Source organism: Peromyscus maniculatus, chromosome 3 (assembly GCF_049852395.1).
Source record: "Peromyscus maniculatus bairdii isolate BWxNUB_F1_BW_parent chromosome 3, HU_Pman_BW_mat_3.1, whole genome shotgun sequence".
NCBI classification, from domain to species: Eukaryota; Metazoa; Chordata; class Mammalia; order Rodentia; family Cricetidae; genus Peromyscus; species Peromyscus maniculatus.
In genome coordinates this window covers 56,406,295-56,426,744 of record NC_134854.1, presented here as the reverse complement: position 1 = coordinate 56,426,744, position 20,450 = coordinate 56,406,295, and the positions used below count along the sequence as shown (strand labels likewise).

General features: G+C 41.7%; 1 protein-coding gene across 10 annotated transcripts in view; it reads left to right on the top strand.

The window, feature by feature from the left end:
* Positions 1-20,450, top strand: part of Cald1 (caldesmon 1) — a 186,057-nt gene that overhangs the window by 60,247 nt on the left and 105,360 nt on the right. For 8 of the 10 annotated variants that reach the window (XM_076566538.1, XM_042273048.2, XM_076566529.1 and 5 more), the window contains exon 2: positions 3,461-3,549. The exons of the other annotated variants lie outside the window; for them this stretch is intronic. The gene's annotated coding sequence lies outside the window, so the exon portion shown is untranslated. The remainder of the gene's footprint in view (positions 1-3,460; positions 3,550-20,450) is intronic. 10 annotated transcript variants of the gene reach the window in all.

Genomic DNA, 20,450 nt, shown 5'->3' with positions numbered 1-20,450 from the left:
GCCGTAGGAATGACCTTCTTATATTTTATCCCAGTTTTTCAGTTGTTTCCGATAATAACATGGGACTGCTCCATGCTGATCTACTCTCGGTATCTCCGTTGGTCAATCTACACTCAAAACAAACTCATCAAAAGCCTGCTTCACAACAGTTTTTGTAACCAGTCTTAGAAAAGCCTTGGAAGCTATGAAAACTCCAGGGGTTCAGCCAGGGAGAAAGCTTTGGAGTAAGGCATTATGGGTTTCATTTCAACTCTATCATTTATTAACTGTGCAACAATGAGCTTGAATCCGTTTCTTTACTTTCAGATGGAAAAATTAAACAAGAGAATACATACCAGGTTCCTTGTACATAGTACACACTCAGAAAGCTCTCAACATTGTTATATGGAATGTTTTTATTTCTCAGGGAGATATAAAACATATTTATCTTACTTTAAGCCCAGCATTTGGGAGGCAGAGGCAGGTGGATCTCTATGTGTTTGAGGCCAGCCTGGTCTACAAAGTGAATTTCAGGACATCTGGGGCTGTTACACAGAGAAACCCTGTCTCAAAAAAACAAAAAAGAAAGAAAGAAAAAGAAAATGAAATTCAATTTCAGAAACATGTATCCTAGGCCAGGCATAGTAGTTCAATCAATTGCAGCACTTGGGAGGCAGAGGCAGAAGGATCTCTAAGTTCGAGGCCAGCCCGGTCCACAAAGTGAGTACCAGGACAGCCAGGGCTACACAGAGAAACCCTGTCTCAGAAAACACACACACACACACACACACACACACACACACACACACACACACACACACACACCTCTTAGAAATGACGGGGATGGGATAGGACCAGGTGGTCTGGGAAAGGAGAGTGCAGTTGGCTTTTTATTTATAACTACAGGGTCTTTCACATGTGTTGAGATACATAACACAGCTCTTTCCTTAAAAGATCATATGATCATATATAAAGCATCTGAGTTGAAGATCTCTTAAAAACACACTCCAAATACTTCATATTGAGCTGAGAACTGAGAGACCAGGGGTGGTTAAGTGACTTGTTCAATATCCATCTACTCATCGGTGTTTATTTAAATGGCCTGAATGCCCCAAAATTCCCTAGAATTCCCTCTATTCTAACAGACTTCTAACTTCCATACCCAATTATAATAGTGAGAAAGAGACAAGCATTAATGTTTTATTGCCACCGACTCATTTGGACTGAACTCCACAGATCTATTTTTAAATATTTTATTTTAATATCCATCTCCACAAGGTACTTGACTTCCTGCCAACTGAGACTAAAATAGCTGCCTCCCATTCCTTTCCCATTTCAAGCATTGTGTCCCATAGCTCTCACCCCTGTCATTAAATAATGTTCCATCTTATTATCTAGAGTGGAAGACTCAATGGAATTTGTGTAAAACCACACAAAGCACTCTTCTTGTTTCCCAAGTGTGGAGAAGTGCCTCTCAACATAATCTACAACACAAAGTATTTGTCGTCCTTCTGGGCACTAAATGGAACCCTCTTATGGGTGGGACAATGTCACCAGCCACCCATACCCTCGTGTTTACCAGCAAAGATAACACTTCTGAAGACCCCTTCTGAGTGACTCTCCCTGAATCCCTGGGGGGACCGAACATTGTGGATGAGTTTCACAATCACAGTAGTTTGATAGAAATCATAATGTTGACATCAAGGGGCCCTAATTCAGCTGTGGAAGGTAACATGTTAAATTCATTCTTCAACTGGTTCTTCATGATGGCTAAAGCACCATCTATTTCTTATTAAATTCCTAATTTAACTTTTGCAGTGATCCCTGGTTACAGTAAGTCATTATCTGAAACTCTCCCTTGGCATCCATTTTGAAAATCATACCTAAGAACATTCTTAATAACAGAAAATTCACATATGATTATAGAGCCCCCTGCATATGGTTTTAACCAATTTTTACCAAGAACCATGCTAATTGCTACTTCTTGTGTCACCAAAAAGTTCACTTAGCCACTTCTTCAGGGCCCAAGAAAATCACTGTTTTAGGAGAGCTTAAAATCTGATGCGAAGGAGACAATCTCTCCTTTGCTTTCATTGCACACCTCCGTTCCCCCATAGTGAATGTTTTCATGTAAAACCCATTTCTCCCCACGCCTGGGTAGATGGTTATGTCCAAGGAGCGATAAATAGTGCCTGGCTGTTTGCCACCAGCTCACTAGGGTCTGGGGAAGGAAGACAGGCTCATTGGACGTGTGTCTAGCTCCCTCCCTCCCTCCCTTTACCTTAGCCTTTTCCTTCCTTAACTACGTCTGGTCTAGACTCAGCTTGGCAAGTGCTTCAGAGGAAGGTCAGCCAGAATGTCTGTGCCGGGCACTGCACCGTCAGCTGTGGCTCGAAGTGATAAGGTGAGGGCTGGTTCCCACTGACAGCGATTACCCTGAAACAGAGCAGAAAATCCATCGACTCATTTTTAGACGTGCAATATGAGCCTAGCACTCTCTTGACTCTCTTTTAGTTCCTTTGTTATTTACTTTGTTTTTCTGTCTCACTCACAGGACAGATCACACACACGCACATACCCACTAGACCAAAAATGGGCTTTCCACCTACACATAGCATTTTCTTCCCTTTACTAACTCTGTTTTTTAAAAAAATTAAAATACCAAAGGTATTAGGAGCAGAGAAACAGAAGCTAGACAAATAATGTTGGTCCTGTTAGAGCAGATACACAGCCATGCATCCTCTTAGGCCTCATCATTTAGATTCTGTAATTATTACATTTATTTTCTTTAAAGTGAAAATGTACGATAATCCCCTCCTTGTGTGTGTGTGTGTGTGTGTGTGTGTGTGTGTGTGTGTGTGTGTGCAAGTGCATATGGCTTATTCATGTATATGTGATGCATTTGTGGAAGTCAGTGGACAACCTTCCTGCCAATTCTCACCTTTCCACCATCCTTGACCAGGGTTTCTTTGTCAGGCTAGCTGGACAGACAGCTTCTGAAGATTCTCGTGTCCTCAACTCCTATCTCCCCGGGATTACAGTCCCTTGGATGGCTGCCTCTACCTTCACTTGGGTTCTGAGGATCCACACTCAGGTGGTCAGGTTTTCACAGCAAGCACCTTTACCAGCCCAGCTATCTCCCCAGTCACAGTAAGCATTTGTATCAGGCCTGTGTTCTCTCCTCAGCGTCCAACTACCAGTGGTACCCGAGAGGGAACGGGTGTTTTAAACACACACGCTCTAGAGCTGCTGAGACGGCTCAGTGGGTCCAATACCTTGCCACCAAGCCTGACGACCCACATTCAATCCCCAGAACCCTCACGGGTCCAAGCTGTCATCTGCCCTCCACTCATACGCTGTGGCACACATGTGCCCACACACTCACAAAATAAATAAACAAAGGCACAGGAATGAATATCTACTCTACACGAACTACAGGTTATTTATTCTACTTATCTTCCGATCTTCCCTTTTATTCCAGATAATCAATAACAGATTTCAAGATCATCCCATTCAACCCACGAGAGTTGGTGTTCAAAGACTCAGAAGTAGGCATCTGACTGCTTCCCCGTGAGTAGAGTTTGTTTCTTTGGGCTCTGCTTACAGGAGTTGTACAACCTCTTTACCTGACTTGCTAAATTTTTTGCATGCAACGGTACATCATGAAAAACCAGCCTGCCTGCTACAGCCCTGGTCGTTTAGTTAGCACTCAGTGGATCGGGTAGATGCCATCGAGGTTTTAAGGAATGTTTTCCTGTTTTGTAATGACTTTCTGTCTTATTTCTCCTTTTTCAGTAATGGACTCTTTACTCCCTATGACTAATACTATCACCTTGAGGCAATAAAGAGGATAGCAGAGCCACGTGGAGCCCATAAGCTCCCTGTTGCAAAAAGGCTAGTGATTTCCGGAGCAATACGCGGCAACCAGTTACTTTTCTGTTGTTGTGATAAAATACCTCAGCCAAAAGCAGCTTGTAGACAAAAGTGTTTGTTTCGGCTCTTTGCTCCAGAGGGGTGAGAGTCCATCATGCAGGGACACATGGCAGCGAGGCAGGAGCAGGAAGCTGAAAGATCACATTTCAAAGGTAAACAGGAAGCAGAGAGTGAGCTGGAAGTGGGGTCACGCTAAAACCCGCCCCCAGTGATATACTTCCTCCAGCGAGGTTCCATGTCCTAAAAGTTCCATAACCTCCCCAAACAGCACCTCCAAACAGGGACCAAGTTTTAAATACATGTGACTAGTAGGGGGCGGGGGGACGACGGACATGTTTCCTATTTAAATCGCCACAAGACTGCCAGCCAAAGCACTGGAGGAGTGCAAAGAGGAGCTTCCTTAGACAAGATAGAGAAGGCAGAGGAAATGGAGGGAGGTAGGGTGGCCTTAATTGAAAGAAGGTTTTTTTCAGGAATTTAGCACCATTCTCCGGCAATTATTGCTTCAGGATTATATCAATTGTCCCCTATTCTTCTTCCTTCTTTCTTCCTTATGTCCTTGGTTCTCTTTTAACAGAACCTCTCTTGAGGGGTGGGGTGTGTGTGTGTGTGTGTGTGTGTGTGTGTGTGTGTGTGTGTGTGTGTGACTATTGGCAGGAAAGGCTATCTGAGGTCTACAGCACCTTCTCTGCATACTCCCACTCTTTCAATACCAGCTTTCTTCAAGTACTTACTCCCACACTTCCTTCCTTATGGTCCTAAAGTAGCCAGGAAGTAGATGCCCATTGCTGGGGAGGTACCTCAAAATGCCACTGACACTTGGTTCTGGAATTTTACACAAATTTCTATTTCTATAAAAGAGGAAAATTTGGAAGAAAGAGCTGTGCCGGGGCCTTGCAGTGAATGGTGGCCGGCGGCCAGCATAGGTTCCTCCCAACTGTGCCTCATTAAGTCCAGTCACCTGACAGGCTTGAAGGAACAGACCACTTTCCTGTGAGCATGTGAAAGACGGGCTTTGAGTTGTAAGCACCCAGAAACCTTTGCTCTTGTTTCAGAACATCGTGAATGAGAGACTTTATAACCACCATGGGCCAGTATGTTAAGAAACAGTTGAGGCTTCAGATGGAAAGAGAAGTTTGGGAATTTGTTTTCTTCCATTTTCCTTGAATTTTGCAGAATGAGTTCGCTTGGACATGCCTAACAAAGTGTTTGGTCTCTTAGCTCAGATTTGCTCCAATGTGTTATATATAATAGGATTTAAATGTAAAATATGGTGTTTCCTAGTGGGAGTGTTTGTAGAATGAGACTTGTCGGGGAAGGCCTGGAACCCCATGTCTATCTAGGAGTCTCCCCTACAGGAGGCTGCTCCTGGTCTTTACCGTGAGAATCAAAGCAGGTCCAGAATGAGCCTGGATGTAGCCATACTTGGCTAGGGATTGAGGAGAACGGGAGCTCGGGTTCTCAGGGTCTTCCCACCTGGTTGGTTAGGAGAGTGAGAAGAAATCCTAGCTTCTCACGTGGACACTTGTAAGCTTGGCTAAATGGTGGTGTTTCCCCGGCCAAGAAGTCATACTTGGCCTTCAGAGGAACTTCCATGAGAGCTCACACCCTTGCCCAGCACAGCTTCTAATGGAAGAGAATGCCAGGGTTTCTGGGCAGAACGGGCACAAGCAGCCGGGGATAAGGCAGATGGATGGTACCAGGAGCCCTGTCTACAGTTCCTTTCCAGCCCTGGTTCCCATATGCGCAGTGAATATTCAGCAAAAAGAAAGGAATGATTGAGCTATTTATATCTGAAACATAACCGTCGGAAGTCTCACCTGGAGTTCCAAAATGGTAAGCTCTGACTCCATGGACTCCTACACTTCTTTTACCTCTGTCCTGACTCAGCGCCACAGCCCTCCAGTAAAAGAACAAATGCTCAGCTTGGATCGGGGGCAGTGGGTTGAGACAGTTTCCTTCCTACTATTCTCTATATCCTAAGTCCAACAATGCCAAATTAAATCTTAATTCCATTGAGTTTTCTGAGAGGAAAGGGCAGAGTTGCATTCCCTGAAATGGATATTTTGGGCTAAAGTTATTACTTGGAGGGAGATCCCCCCCCCTTTTCCTAATTTTAAACAAAAAGTCCATCATTCATTCTAACACCAGCCTTTAAGAGCTGGAGACAAATGGAGTCTGAATATTCACGCCAGTGTGGTATAAATGAGCTGTGATCTCAGGATGTTGGCTGCTCTGCTGACAGGGAGAAAGAGTGGTTTAATATCTTTGGCTGAAAACACTTTCTTAAAGGATGGAGAAGGCCAACATTAATATCGAGTCCTGTTATTTAATAACTAAAAATGATATATTGTGGATGGGGGCATCCGAAGACCGGAGGAGAGCGTATTCCTCAAATCCAGAGAACGCAGAATGGGAGCAGATGCCAAAGTGCTGGGCTTGAAGGCAGGAACCATGCTAAGAGCATTTTCCTTGAAATCTTCAAAGACTAACCCCCATAAGTATTTATAACCATGATTTTTAACTTGATTTCATTACAGATTTTCAAAATTTATAAATGCAAGTGGTCCCTGACTTACAATGGCTGCATTTAGGATTTCTTACCTTTCCAATGGTACAAATGCCACATGCATTGATTAGAAATTGTGTTTCGAGTTTTGTGCTTGGATCTGTTCCCAGGCTGCAATATGCAGTCTGATACTCTAGCACTGCTGGGTACCACAGCTCCAGTCCCACCTGTCCATCATGAGATCCAACAACTGATGCATGAATGGACGGAAACACTGATGCTTGGTAGGCCAGAAGTAAATACATCTTCAAGTTACAACAGCTTTATCAGGATAATGTAAATTAAGGAGAGTTTATCTAAAGACATTTGTCACAAAGGGAGACTCTGGGGACCTTTTAAACTGCCTCTCCCAGATAAATGGCCAGTAGTTTGTAAATTAAAGTCGTAATTGTAAGTTGAGGGTGGTGAGGAAGGCTGTGGTTACCATTAGCTGAAGCTTCCTCCGGCATTCATCTTGCTTGTTGAGTCATTCATCCGACAGACATACATTGAATGGGATCAGCTTCACCTCAAGTGCTATTTTAAGTCTGGGCTAGCAATTCTAGTATTCTTCCCTATGAAATGAACCCTTTTGAAAACTCAATGCGAGGGAGAACTTAGTGAATCCAATAATGTACTCACTGATGTAAATTGTGGTGTCTGATACTCTTTACATAGTTTTCATCAGCCTCATCTTGGCAAAAGGGTCACAATACTTTAAATTTCCATGTCCCCTCATCCACCTATAATACATCATTGTGTGGTTATAGGCAAAACATTGTCACAAAACATGTGTCATTCTTTTTCTGAAGTCATTTTTTAAAGTGACATCCAATTGTCCCTACATTATTTGTTCCCATAATTCTGATATCTGAATGGCATTTAAGAGGACCATAATAATTGTTTCTAATGAACTGAAATAAAAAGGAGAGGAAGGCTGCCTTGGCATTTGAGTCAAATGTTCATTAAAATCAGAGGTGAGGGACCAGAAGCGGCCTCTTGTGAAGGCGGTGAGTCCTCTCATTGGGATGGGGCCCGGCCCCAACTCCAGATCTAATTTCTTCCAATTAATGTCATATCCTGTCTCTTAAATGAGATGTACAAAATAACTCACAAACCCTAGATCTCCCCAGAAATGGACACAGATGAACTCCCCTGATTTGGATTCATGTCAAAAGCTAATTACGTGAGCATAGCAAAGACGTGGCCGAAGTGTGAAGTGTGGTAGTTTGTTTTCTTAAGGTTTTAGAACGCATTCAGCTTATTTTCTCAAGTGTCTCCCACTTAAGTGAAATAATAAATCAGTTTGCCAAAGCACAAATGAACACAAATAAGAGATTCATTTTTACTTCATTAATAAACATCAAGTATGAAGTTACCCTAATAGCAAGCAAGCCAAAATCCTCTGACAGGAAATGGCTCCTGGGAAGATTGTGTAGGCACATCTAAACTCTTCCAGACTGTCATATGATCATTTCATCACTGAAGTCCTTGTTCCTGTCTCTCTTCTTTAATCCATTTGCAGGTCTTGTGTAGCTGAGTGGTACAGTTGAAAACACACACTGTGGGACCAGGTTACCTGATTATTAATCCCGAGTCTACCACTAACTAGCTCTATGACCTTTTGTAACTAACTCACTTTCTCTGAGTTTTGATATCTGTGTATAAGAAATGAAGACAATAAAGATTGTTACAAGGACATAACACTGGCATTTATAAACATCTATTAGCTAAATCAATGTTTTGGTCTGAGTTAAGCTTGTATAGGATTATATTGAGTTCATATGAACACATCATTATGAGTCTGTTCTTGGAGCTTCTTACTGAGGTGGGACTGGCCTATGGTTAGATATCATGAAAAATAAGGGTCACAAACCAGCAACTGGAAGTCCATGGTGCCCTGAAAATGTGCTTCCTTGCATAGTATGTTTTTGATGTTTTTTTTTGGATGGGTGGGTGGGTGGGTGGTTGGTTGGTTTTGGTTTTGGTTGTTGTTGTTACTTTATTTGTTTGTTTACATTTTGAATTGGGATGTTCTTGGGGATGCATATGTTTTCTATTTCTCCAAAAGCCACCCCTTCTAAAATATTTACTTCTTTAAAAGCATTTTGTTTGTCATGCCTGGTATAAATGAATGATGACATGATAAGCAAGTATTCCTAGGATGAGTAGCAGTTTTCTAGCTCATAGGAATAAGGAGATGAGCTGGATGAGAAGTGAACTATGGGGTACGTTAGAGTATGCCCCAATGCTCTAAGTGCAGTGTGCCAATGAACCCACCTGCCCCTACTTCTATACTAGAAGCTACAGGAAGCAAATGGGAACTAGATGAGTGGAATAAGTACTTGCGTGGAAGCAAAGAAGCACATTATTCAGTGTTTTTCAATAAATCCAACTCAGCAAATATTTCCATGCGTCTACAATCACCTAGCAAATACTCAAGAATGAAAGGGGATATCAAAGCCCTAACATTGAACAGCCTCAGATACAGTCAAAGCAAAGAGAAATTAGGAAATACTTGAGTAGCCAAGCTGTGTAGTATTAAATATTAAGAACAATATTGGCAACTGTGGTCATGCCTATAACACTAGCATTTGGGAGGCAGAGGCAGGAAGATGGCTACAAGTTCCTGGTCTATACAATGAGTTCTTTGTCAGCAGGGCTGACATGTCAGTGGGGAGAAGGGGAGCGATGTTCTGTGTTAATATAAGAGTTGAGCCAGATCCTGCGGGGGGTTGGGGGGTGGGGGGAATTATGAGATGTGGGGGGACAAAAGAACATTGGGCTCTTCAGGACACAGGAGAGCAAAAACAGGGCTCAGAGGTTGAAATGAGAATAAATCGTTCCAAGACGCATGAGTTCGGTCTGACTGAGAGTTGCGTTTGTCTCTGAGGGTGGAACATGAGAAACAGCCATGGGAAGGCTACTGTCTTCAGAGGATGGTGGCCCATGTGAGGGAGGTTATCTGTTCTCAGCTGCCTCCTCAGACACCTAGACCTCCCAGTCACTAGCCCTCTCAGTGATATGCACTCTCCAAACCAGGATCCTAGGTGCCCCACAGCTCCCCTGACCTATGAGGCTTCACTAAATGGGGACAGTAGTGATCCTCAAGTTGCCCCTGCTTCCTGTTTTCAGGTGTGTTTTGATCACTCCTCCTGCTACCAAAGGATAGCCAAGTTAAAGTGAGACAGCCTCTCCTTGCTAGGGTCAGTGCAAACTTTTTTTTTTTTTTTTTTTTTTTTTTGCTATGTGACATCTGTTTTTAAAATTTGTCTGAGACCCTGACTTAAATCTGTTTAACTAGAAAAACAGCAAAAGAACATCTTGTTTTCGTGAATGTCCAGGGCCTGTGTGTCAACAAATAAAAGATCTGTTTGTAGTATTCAGAGTGGGAAAGCTGCTTGTGAGATATCCTGCCACACGGATAAATTTCTTACGAGCTGTTCTTTTGCTGGAATTGGGAAGCAAACTTTGAAAGCATGATGGACCAGCTTTGTCTCAATCAGCAAATGTCTTCTTGCTGGTAGGTGAGAAACATGCTTGTAATTGTCAGAAGGTCATTGACTTGGATGGAATAGAGAGCTGGCCCCTCTTTCCTGCCTCTTACTCTAGCTGATATCTTACATGGATTCCTCTTGTCGGCATGAATTCTAGCAGACAGTGTTCTGTGGGTCATTATTTTTGTATTTCTTAGGACCTGAAGTGGAAAAGGAGATGAGAGCAGATACTGTCCCAAATAGTTGCCCCCCCCACACACACCTACATCCACTTCTTTAGGAGAGAGGAATGGAAAGGATTTGTGTTTATCTGCACTTTGAGGGCCAGGTCTAGCATGTAACATGTGCCAATTTATATTTGATAAATGAATGCAAACTCTAGTGTTTACATTCCCTTTATGAGTGCCGCCCTGGGTATGGATGGAGATTACCCGTGTTTGATAAGCAGCTAGCACCCAAAATTCATTCTAACACCAAGGACACCATTAGGCCCTTCCCACAGCTCACTCTCATAGCAGCTTGTACTTAACTCAGTTTTTGTTTTGCTCGTTGCCTGTCTCCACCATCAGCTGCAAGCATGGTGGGTGCAGGTGGGGTAGCTACATTCACCCCTCACATCCACGCCATAGTTTGTTTTGTATAACTGCAATAAAACCTCATGACCAAAGCAACCTGGGGAGGAAAGGGTTTATTTGGCTTAGACATCCCAGGTCATAGTCCATCATTAAGGAAAGTCTGGGCAGGAACTCAAGACAGGAACCTGGAGACAGGAACGTGGAAACAGGAAGTAAGGCAGAAACTATGGAGAAATGCTCACTAGCTTGCTCTCGGGCTCACTTTCAGCTACCTCCAAAAACCACCTGCCCAGGGCTGGCACTGCCCACAGTGGGCTGGACCCTCTCACATCAGTAATTAGTTGAGACAATGCCCCCAGAGACTTGACTAAGGTTGATCTCATAGAGGTATTTTCTAAACTGTGGCTCTCTCTTCCCAGATGGCTCCGTCTTATGTCAAGTTGACAAAACAAAACAAAACAAAACAAAACAAAACAAAACAAAACAAAACAAAACAAAACAAAACAAAACAAAAACCCACAGCATATCACACAAAGCGTCTGGAACATGGCTGGCACTTCATAAGTATTTGTTGACTGTCTTTTGCTGACACTTTCCCTGTGGTGACAATTGTAGATCCTCAACTACTCTTGATTATAGCTTGGTTCAAACACAGTGAGGAAGACAATGGAGCTTATAATGGAACTGAACATATAAGGACTTTTTGTATGATGACACATTCATATTCATCTAACCATACATTCCTTCCATTACAAACGCCTACTGAAAATCATGGTAGGATGAGTTAGTCAAAGCTATCTGTATTTTCTCAACCTAGACTTGTCAGGTTGTATATACTATACAGGCTATAACTAATGTTATAAGATATCAGTATTTTCAGGCTGCTTAAAAACATTATTTATTATATTTGTGAGAGTTTCACCTACATGTATGTATGTACATGCACCATGTGTATGTTCAGTGCATGAGGAAGTCAGGAGGGGTCGTTGGATCCCCTGAAACTAGTGCCACAGGCTGTGGTTAGCTACCATATGGGCTAGGGAACCGAACAAGGGTCCTCTACAAGAGCAACCAGTGCTCTTAACTGCTGAGCCAACTCTTCAGGCCCAGCTTCAGATTGTTTTTAATCTCTCAGACAGTTAACTCATTCCAGTGGAACTGGATATATGAAACTTTATCTTTATTATCAAGAAATCCTGGCCTAGCAGCCAACCTGGTAAAGGCAATCAGTAAGATATTTTGGCAACTGATGGGCAGATGACTTAACGTCCACATCCACTTGTTCCGTGGTCATACTTCACTTTGAATGGGAACAGGGTAGTTCATTCCCTCCGTTTCATTTTCGCTGCTTATGTAGACAGGGTTGACATTGGAATGATTTGTGAGTTCTGACAGTTCCCAAGAGAAATGCTGGTTTGTTTACAAGAGGTGAAATTCCACAATAGTTTTATTATTGTTATTATTATTTGTATATTTGAAAACATTCCCAAAGAAACAAATGTGGATGCAGGAAAAATATTGGGGGGGAGAAAAGAAAAATAATACTCCGAATTCTGACCAATTCTATTTTAATAGGTCGAGCTGACTGCCAGCTGGCCACGGGGCTGACTACTTGTAATCTATACTTTTGGTAGGCCACATGTAGTTCTTGGAACTGTTTATATTAAGCTGCTGAAATTTAATTATTCTAAAATTGGCAGGACTCTCTTTGATTACTTAATACAAAATTGCTTAGTCATCTTTTTACATAGTGTGGACAGCTTTTGTTTAAGTGTGAATAATTGAAAAATGCAAATGAGATCCGAAAAAAGTTTTAGGTCAGGTAGAAAAACAAGAAATGATCTTAAATTTTTTTTTTTTTTTTTTTACAAAATCCTTTAGCAAGTGGTGGCCACATGTTTTAATTTGACAAATGAGGTACCTGTCAAATCGAGGTCCTTAATTACAAGTTCCTTTTTCCTCTTTCCTTTGTGGCTTTTGTCAGAAGCCAAACCTGCTGCCTGTGGCTGCTTAGGTTGTGTTCTGCTCCTACATTTTGCAAAGCATGGGCTTTCTTGCAAGAGGATAGAAAAATCAAGCATCAGTCCTGAGCAAAGAGCTTTCTTGTGCTCAGAGGCGAATGGGTATGTTACTGCGAGCTCGGTGTCACGGAGACCCCACTTTCGACTGTCTTGGATTGAATGTGGATCTTACCATCCTGGAAATGACTTACGTTTCAAATGCAGAGCAGCTTTACAGCCTGGGAGGAAACAGGCAGGCACAATGGCACTCTTCCCTGTATTTTAAAGTCTCCATGGTACCCAAGGTCTCCATTTTCTTTCTGGGAATGCCCATGGCAACCTCACACTCTTCCAGTGAAGATAAGAATTCTGTGACCACTGGTAAGTCCTGTGTGGCCACTGAGTAGTGAAGCCTGGCCTAGAAATGGGAGGCTCATAAGCAAACATTCAGAACCATGCCTTCTGTTTCTAATTACTGAGCATGGTTAGAGAGCGAAATCAGGCTACACTTTTTTTTTCCATACTGATGGAAGCATTTAAATGAGCTCTCAATGTCAGTGTTTTCTAGTTATGATGGAGGAGTGGCATTTCCAAAGGCCATGGAAACTCGAAGCTTTTCAGTTCAAGCCCGACTCCTGTCTTTTCTTATAGATGAGTGTCTTCTTTTCCTTTGTATCCTCTTCCCCTGATACAGATGTCTGCCTATACCCTCCTTCCCGAAACTAGGATGCTCTTCTATCTAGCACAAGGTTATTCCTCTACAGAGGAAAAAAAAAAAAAAACCACCACTGTAATCAAAGTATAAAACAGAGCTCCATTCGACCACCAACACCAACACCAACACCAAGGTCACTAGGGGTTACATTAGAGATGTGGCCTTTAGAAAATGTCTTCACTGTTCATCTGTGTACCAGTTAGTTTCCGTGACTAAGTAGTGCCCTGTAATATATTGCAATCTACTAAGCATGAAGGGTAACAAAAGTTATCACCTGAAAGAAGCCATCATCTTCCAGGGAAGATAGACGTGTACCCAGTAAGTCACATGTAAGCTATACATGAAGTGCGTGGTAGGAATATGTTACTGGTTCAATGCTGGCCACAAGTCAGTGAGTGTGTTAGTTGTAAGCCAATGTGAGCCATTTCTTTTATGAAGAAAAGTCTAGATATTCCCCACTAACAAAGTAGTCGGACCTGCCGTTTGAGGGGCTCATGTGGAAAGAAGAAAGCACTTTCTAATTCATCTCATCTGTCAGTTTGTATGCTTGACTTATGCAACTATTGTGTCCAGAAGACTTAATGGATCATGTCTGTTGGTTTGGTTTCAGCGCTTTTCATTGTAGATTATAAATTTCTCGAAGACAGTTTCTAACTGGGTTCATAAATTGCAGAGATGCATTTGATGATCAAGACAAGTGGAAGTTGAAACATGTACTAAGGCACAAATTATGTGTGATTAATAGACTATCAGCCCTTCACAAAAACATTGCCCTAAACAAAACGCCCCTGGGATACACCTTGGAGTTGTTCCTGGTAACATAAATGGGTCTGCATCTTTCCATCTCCATTCTCTCTCCATTCCATCTCCGTCTCTGGCTATGAATCTGATATTTGGTCACCAAATTGGTAGTGTTATAGAATAAAACAAGCACAAAGAACAGACACATGTGAGTAAGTGGGCAAGTAAAATTATCACATATGACATGCAGGGGCTCAGAACCTTCTGCTCTTTATTTCCAAATAACCCACTCTGGGACCTTGTCACTCATTTGGAAGAATGATCTTTATTCAGCAACACCCTAGCCTCTTTTGAATTCGCCAATCATTTTACTTTCTCAATTGCAAGTACCTTATCCAACAATAATGACCACCCGAAAGACCCTCTACAGGACTACAGAGAGGGTACCAGAGGGAAAACCGAGAGAATACTTGGTGCTTCTGGGTGAGGATCTGTCCTCACACCTCACATCTGATTAATTCTTCCACATATGTGTATTTGCATTACTGCGTGTGCACATATGGGTCCACGTCTTCTTGGAGGCAAGAGACAACCTCGGGTGTCATTGTTCTGGAGCTTGCTACCTTGGTGTTTTTGAGGTAGAGCCTCTCACTGGGGTCTGATCAAACTAAGTTGTCTGCCAGGAAGCCTCAGGAATCTGCCTCTCCTGCCTCCTGAGCACTGGAATTATATATGATTGACCATTGACCTTTTTTTTTTAAACTCAAGTGCTCATGGAGTAAGTTACCTTTCAGCCCTAGTTTTTTATTTGTTTGTTTGTTTGTTTGTTTGTTTGTTTGTTTGAAGACAGGGTCTCACTATGTAGCCCTGGCTGTTCTGGAACTTACTATATAGACCAGGCTGGCCTCAGACTCACAGACCTGCCTCTGCCTCCCAAATGCTTCGATTAAAGTGTGTGTCACTATACCTGGCTTCATTTTCTTAATTTTTATGCCACCTCTAAACATATGTGATTTCTGAGCACTTGAAATGAGGAAAATGTGACACTGAGGAACTTAATTTTTAATTTCAATGAATTTTGATTTAATTTACATTTAAATGAACTGACTGGACAGCACAGACTTACATGATTAAAAATCTTCTTGACTTCAACTCTACACAAATGGCCGTATCACCTTGTATCAGTTATTTTTCTCATTGTTATGACAAAAGCAACTTAGAGAAGGGAGAATTTATTTTGACTCAGTTTAAGGAGGGATGTCGACCACTGTGACAGGGAAACCATGAAGAAGCAGGTGGCTGATCACATTGTGCCCACACTCAGGAAGCCGAGTGGACTACAGTGGAGCTGCCTATCAAACCTCAAGACCCGCCCCCAGTGGCTATGTCCTCCAGCAAGGCTCCACCCCCTAAAGGTTCCACAACTTCCCAAAGCAGCCCTACCAGCTGTGTTCAAATGCATGAGCCTAGGGGGACATTTCACATTCAAACCACAGCCCACTTCTACCCTACTCTGGCTAGGGATGGGCGTTCGCATCTCAGTAGTATCTCACTCTCTCAGTTGCAAGTACCTAATCAGTGAGAATCCTTATATAATTAATTCTATTGGTGCCGGCTCTCCCTTGACATCTGGATTATGTCTAATCATTGTGTTTATGCTTCTGCTATTAACATATACATTTAGAGGGTACATTCAGACCTTTTTCTCCTTTTTTAGCAAACCCGAATATTAATTTAAATCACATTAGTAGAGAACCTCTATCTTTGCCTCAAGGCTCCCTTCCGACACTGACTTTTTTCTGGGGTCCAAGAAAATATCTGTATCCATGCGCTGAGTCTTATTTGGTGTTAACCTGCCCCTTTCAGTCTAACTCTCCTTGAGTATATTAAGGAAAAACAACTCAACTTTTAAACAAGGGACAGAAGCATAGTTTTCTGTGTTTTCCCTTCTCCTCTCATTCTAAGCAACTTTCAGGTTGGTCCAGGGATTAGCCCAATATCAGTCCTGATTTCCTACTTATGTGCTATGGTTCAGAAGCTAGTGCCAAAGTTACCTATTTCTCAGTGTCGTTTCTTGAAATGGGAATGAATGTCCTCTTCATACGTGGGCAGATCAAATAATTTTAATCTCAGAGTTCTGAGAAACATAGAAATCCATTAACCATGTTGTCTTTCCAAGGGAGGGGATACAAACAGCACCATTACACAGTCCCACATTGGCCAACTTCCGGAAGGTGAAAGAGAGGTCTCAGAAATATTACCATGAATAGTGTGATGGCCAACAAGTCTCCTGCTTCACAGATGGAGAAATGCAAATGGAGAAAAGGGGCTTGGAGTAGACTGAGCAGTGAGAAAGGGAAGAGCAGGCCATAGCCTGTTAACCTTCTCTTAGAGGGCTTTGTACATTGATGCCCAGTGGTTACAGAGAAGAAACAAAAATGAGAAAGCAAGACTCCTTGGCCTGACTGTTTCAATTCTTAAAGCCATGTTGCAGGTCTTGAGAAATGTGGTCTGGTGATGACTGTATTTTTCAAGTAGCACATATTTTTAGAACAAGACAGTAAAGGTTGAGCTAAAGTTAAGTCCAAATTGTTCATTATAACCCATTTGTTTATTTGAATTTTTTAAGTCCCCAAAGAACTATTTGGTTTGGAAAGGAGCAAAGCAAGTTGATAAATTGATTTTTTTTTAAAGAACAACAAGTCTATTTTCTAAAGTCATAAAGCAAACATTGCAGATTTACTGTGGAACTAATGCAAATGTGCATTTACATAGCTTCTGAGATTCATATATAATCTAGTACCAAGGTCTTTGATTCACTTTATAAATGCTACAGTTAATAAAGTGCAGAGAGATAAATTTAGTATAGGAATTATATTGCTAAACTCAAAATAATGAAATCTAGTATAAAAATACATTGACTCAAACGAGGTGCAATTCCTATGGCCCAATCATGAAGGGTTTGTTTTTATATGACTATGTCTATTCTTAAGTGGCCTCAGGGATGAAAACACATGAAAAGTAAAATATCAATAAAGTGCTAAATGCTACTTAAAGAAAATAACTGATGAGCTATAGCAATGATGAAATTTTCAATTGTCAAAATGAGTTATGGATCCAAGGAGGGGGGGTGTTACTTTTAAGGAAGGTCTTCATTGGGCATCATGGAAGAAGAGATGAAATTTCAGTCAGGAATTAATGACTGGATAGAATCTGGATAGTGAAGAGAGAAAGGGAGCTCATTCCAGATGGATGGGACAGAATAAATAAAAACACAGTATGAGAAAATTGTAAAACACACTTGAAAGCTAATCCTATATATAGATATAGATATAGATATAGATATAGATATAGATATAGATATAGATATAGATATAGATATAGATATAGATATAGATATAGATATAGGTATATGTATATGTATATGTATATGTATATTAATCTCAGATGCCATGGCACTGTCAGCTTGAAAGAAGAATTAGTGATTTCTAAATCATAAGATTTTTAAAAGAATTCACTTTGTGTTTAAATCATTTATACTTAGAGAAAATATGGGTATGCAATGCTTAGCTCTTCATCCTTACTAGACAGTAGACCAGGAATAAAGCCATAGCATTCTATGGATTAGGTTTAGTCTTCAAATGTCATCTGGTCCAATTATCTCACTTACAGAGAAGAAAAACTCAGTGAGTTGGGGTTTTTTTTTTTTCACTTCAGTATCCAAAGTCTAAGTTCGGGATTTGTTTGGTAGAGGCTCCTAAAGGGCGACAGTTAATAAGTGAAGTAAGTAAAGATACTCTGGAGAACAATGACGGAGAACCTCCTGGGATGTCTTGTAACCAGAAATCACCCAATATCTATCTGATGAAGAAAGTATTACTGAGTCGCAGCAATGGCATGCTGATAGTAAAACAAATTGGAACAGACAAAATACGCCCCCAGCTTTCTCCCATGAAGCCCTGTATTCTGAGAACAGAAATCAGTGATAGGCATGACCCAAGGTTGACAGGTAGAAGATCTACCTGTATATTAGTCTAAGTTCTTCTGCCATAACAGAATGCCTGGGGCTGAATGTTTATAAAGAAGGAAGTGGCTTTCGCCCAGTCATTCTTGTGAAGACGTCATGGTGGATGGCATCACAATGGCCAGAGTACCTGTAGGTAGAGCTCTTCCCATGCTAAGACAGGAAACCAGGGAGCAGGAAGGCACCAATCATACTCTCATAGCTGCTCAGGTGAGAGAACAGCCAGGGTCCTTTGAGAATGACCTTAGTTCTTTTCCAACTTCAGGGTCTCAGAGACCACCTAACCTTCTACTAAGGCCCCCCTCTTAAATGACACCACCTCCTAATGCCACCATATCAGGGACCAAACTTGACCAAACCATAGCAACTAGAGTCAGACAAGCTTGAAATATGGGACTGAGAGAAATGTAAAGAAATATAGCATCCAGGAAGGCAATACTTCTTCACATTATTGCTGGGTTCTAGTGCTCCAGTTTTGAGTCCACCATGGTAATGGCGTGTAAATTGTTTATTGAATATTGTTTATGTAAGTGCTTTTGGGGGCTCCATTGGATGCAAAGCTGGTTTGGGTGTTAGAGTTAGATCAGAACCTAAGAGTGCCTGCTGCTCTGACAGAAGCCCCAAGTTTGGTTCCCAGCACCCACATTAGAAGCTTGCAAACGTCTGGAATCCAATACCCTCTTCTGGCCTTTTCCAGTACTTGACACTCAAGTGCACATACCCACACACAGACAGACACTCATACCCTTTTTAATTAAAAATAAAATGTCTTAAACACTAGCTTAAAAAGATCTTATTTAATGATGGTCATAAGTGTTCAAGACCAGAATTCCTTGCAATGGTAGAGAGATGGTTACACTGAGGACAAGGACATATCAAGTTAGCCAGAGAAGACAGACGTGATAAAGAAGATGTGATACCAGAGAAGAAACTTCAAGATATCAAAGATATGACACTTTGAGATATACCACTGTAGTGTCAAATATCTTACTATCCCATAATAATCCACACAAAGCACCAACAAGAGATCCTTTGTGACTTGTTAACTCTCTGATTTAAGTGGATGTAAGGTTGAAGGTAGGGCTGGCTTTAAAGAGCGTTCTGATCTCAGCTCTACAGTCCAAGAAGTAAACTGGAGGACTCTGACAAACATCATCTCAGAACTGTTCAGAGGCACTCCTAATCATTGAAATGAGAAACCGCTACCAGATTAGCCCAAGAACAGTACAATGATTGAGTACATAGTTTGACAATCTATATGATGGGGATGGTTATAACGGCTACCTCATAAATTGCCTTTTTTTTTTTAACATAACAGAGCTATCCAGTTATGGAAAGACTTGGAAGAAGTTGAACACAGTGGTGCATGCCTGTAGTCCCAGCACTTGAGGAGTTAAGGCAAAAGGGTCCATTCAGGCCGGGTTGGGCTACACAGTAAGTCTGAGGGTCTGAGCTATATGAGACTCGGTCTCAGAAAAATAAAGAGACACAGAAGAAATGTGAAGTCTTATTGTTAGTGAAAGAAACCAGTCTGAAGAGGTCATCCAAATAGTGAGTATTTGAGAATATGACATTCTGGAAAAGCCAAAGTTACAGAGGCATAAAAAGATCATAGACCAGGGTTAGGTGTGAGGAAGAAGGAGATAGATGGAGCATGGGGGATTTTTGTGGCAAGGAAGCTATCCTGTATGATGCTGTGACGGTAAATATATGATAACATGCATGTCACAAAACTGAAGAGCGTGTTCTCTATGGACTTGAGTATATACTAGCATCAGGTGTTAACTGTAGCACATGTACTATAGTCCTGCAAGATGTTAGAAACAACACGTTTGTTTCCTGTGGCTGCTGTAACAAAAGCCCCACAGCGCGGGAGGTTTGAGGTTGGAAGTCAAGTGGCAGGCAAGGCCACATTCTCTCTGAAGAGGAAGGAAGGATTGGTGTCCCTCCTTACTTTGCATCTTCTCACGGTGTGCTTTCTCTCTGGGTCTTCAAGTCATCTTTCCTCTGTGTGTGCTTCCCTTTGTACCAAATTCTCCTTCTCTCTTTTTCAATGAGGATACCCTTGTATTAGAACAGGGTCTGTCTTAATCTCCTTACCTTAACTACATCTGCAAAGACTCTATTCCAAATAAGGACACATTTTGAGGTATTGGAGACTAGAACTTTTAACATTCTCTTTGTCTGTCTCTGTGTCTGTCTGTTGTAGCTAGAGTTTTCCTGCTTTGCCCACAGTCAGGACAAATCTTTGTCACCCGCCAGTCCCACAGCTGCTCAGACCCAACCAAGTAAACACAGAGACTTATATTGCTTACAAACTGTATGGCCGTGGCAGGCTTCTTGCTAACTGTTCTTTTATCTTAAATTAATCATTTCCATAAATCTATACCTTGCCACATGGCTGGTGGCTTACCGGCGTCTTCACATGCTGCTGGTCA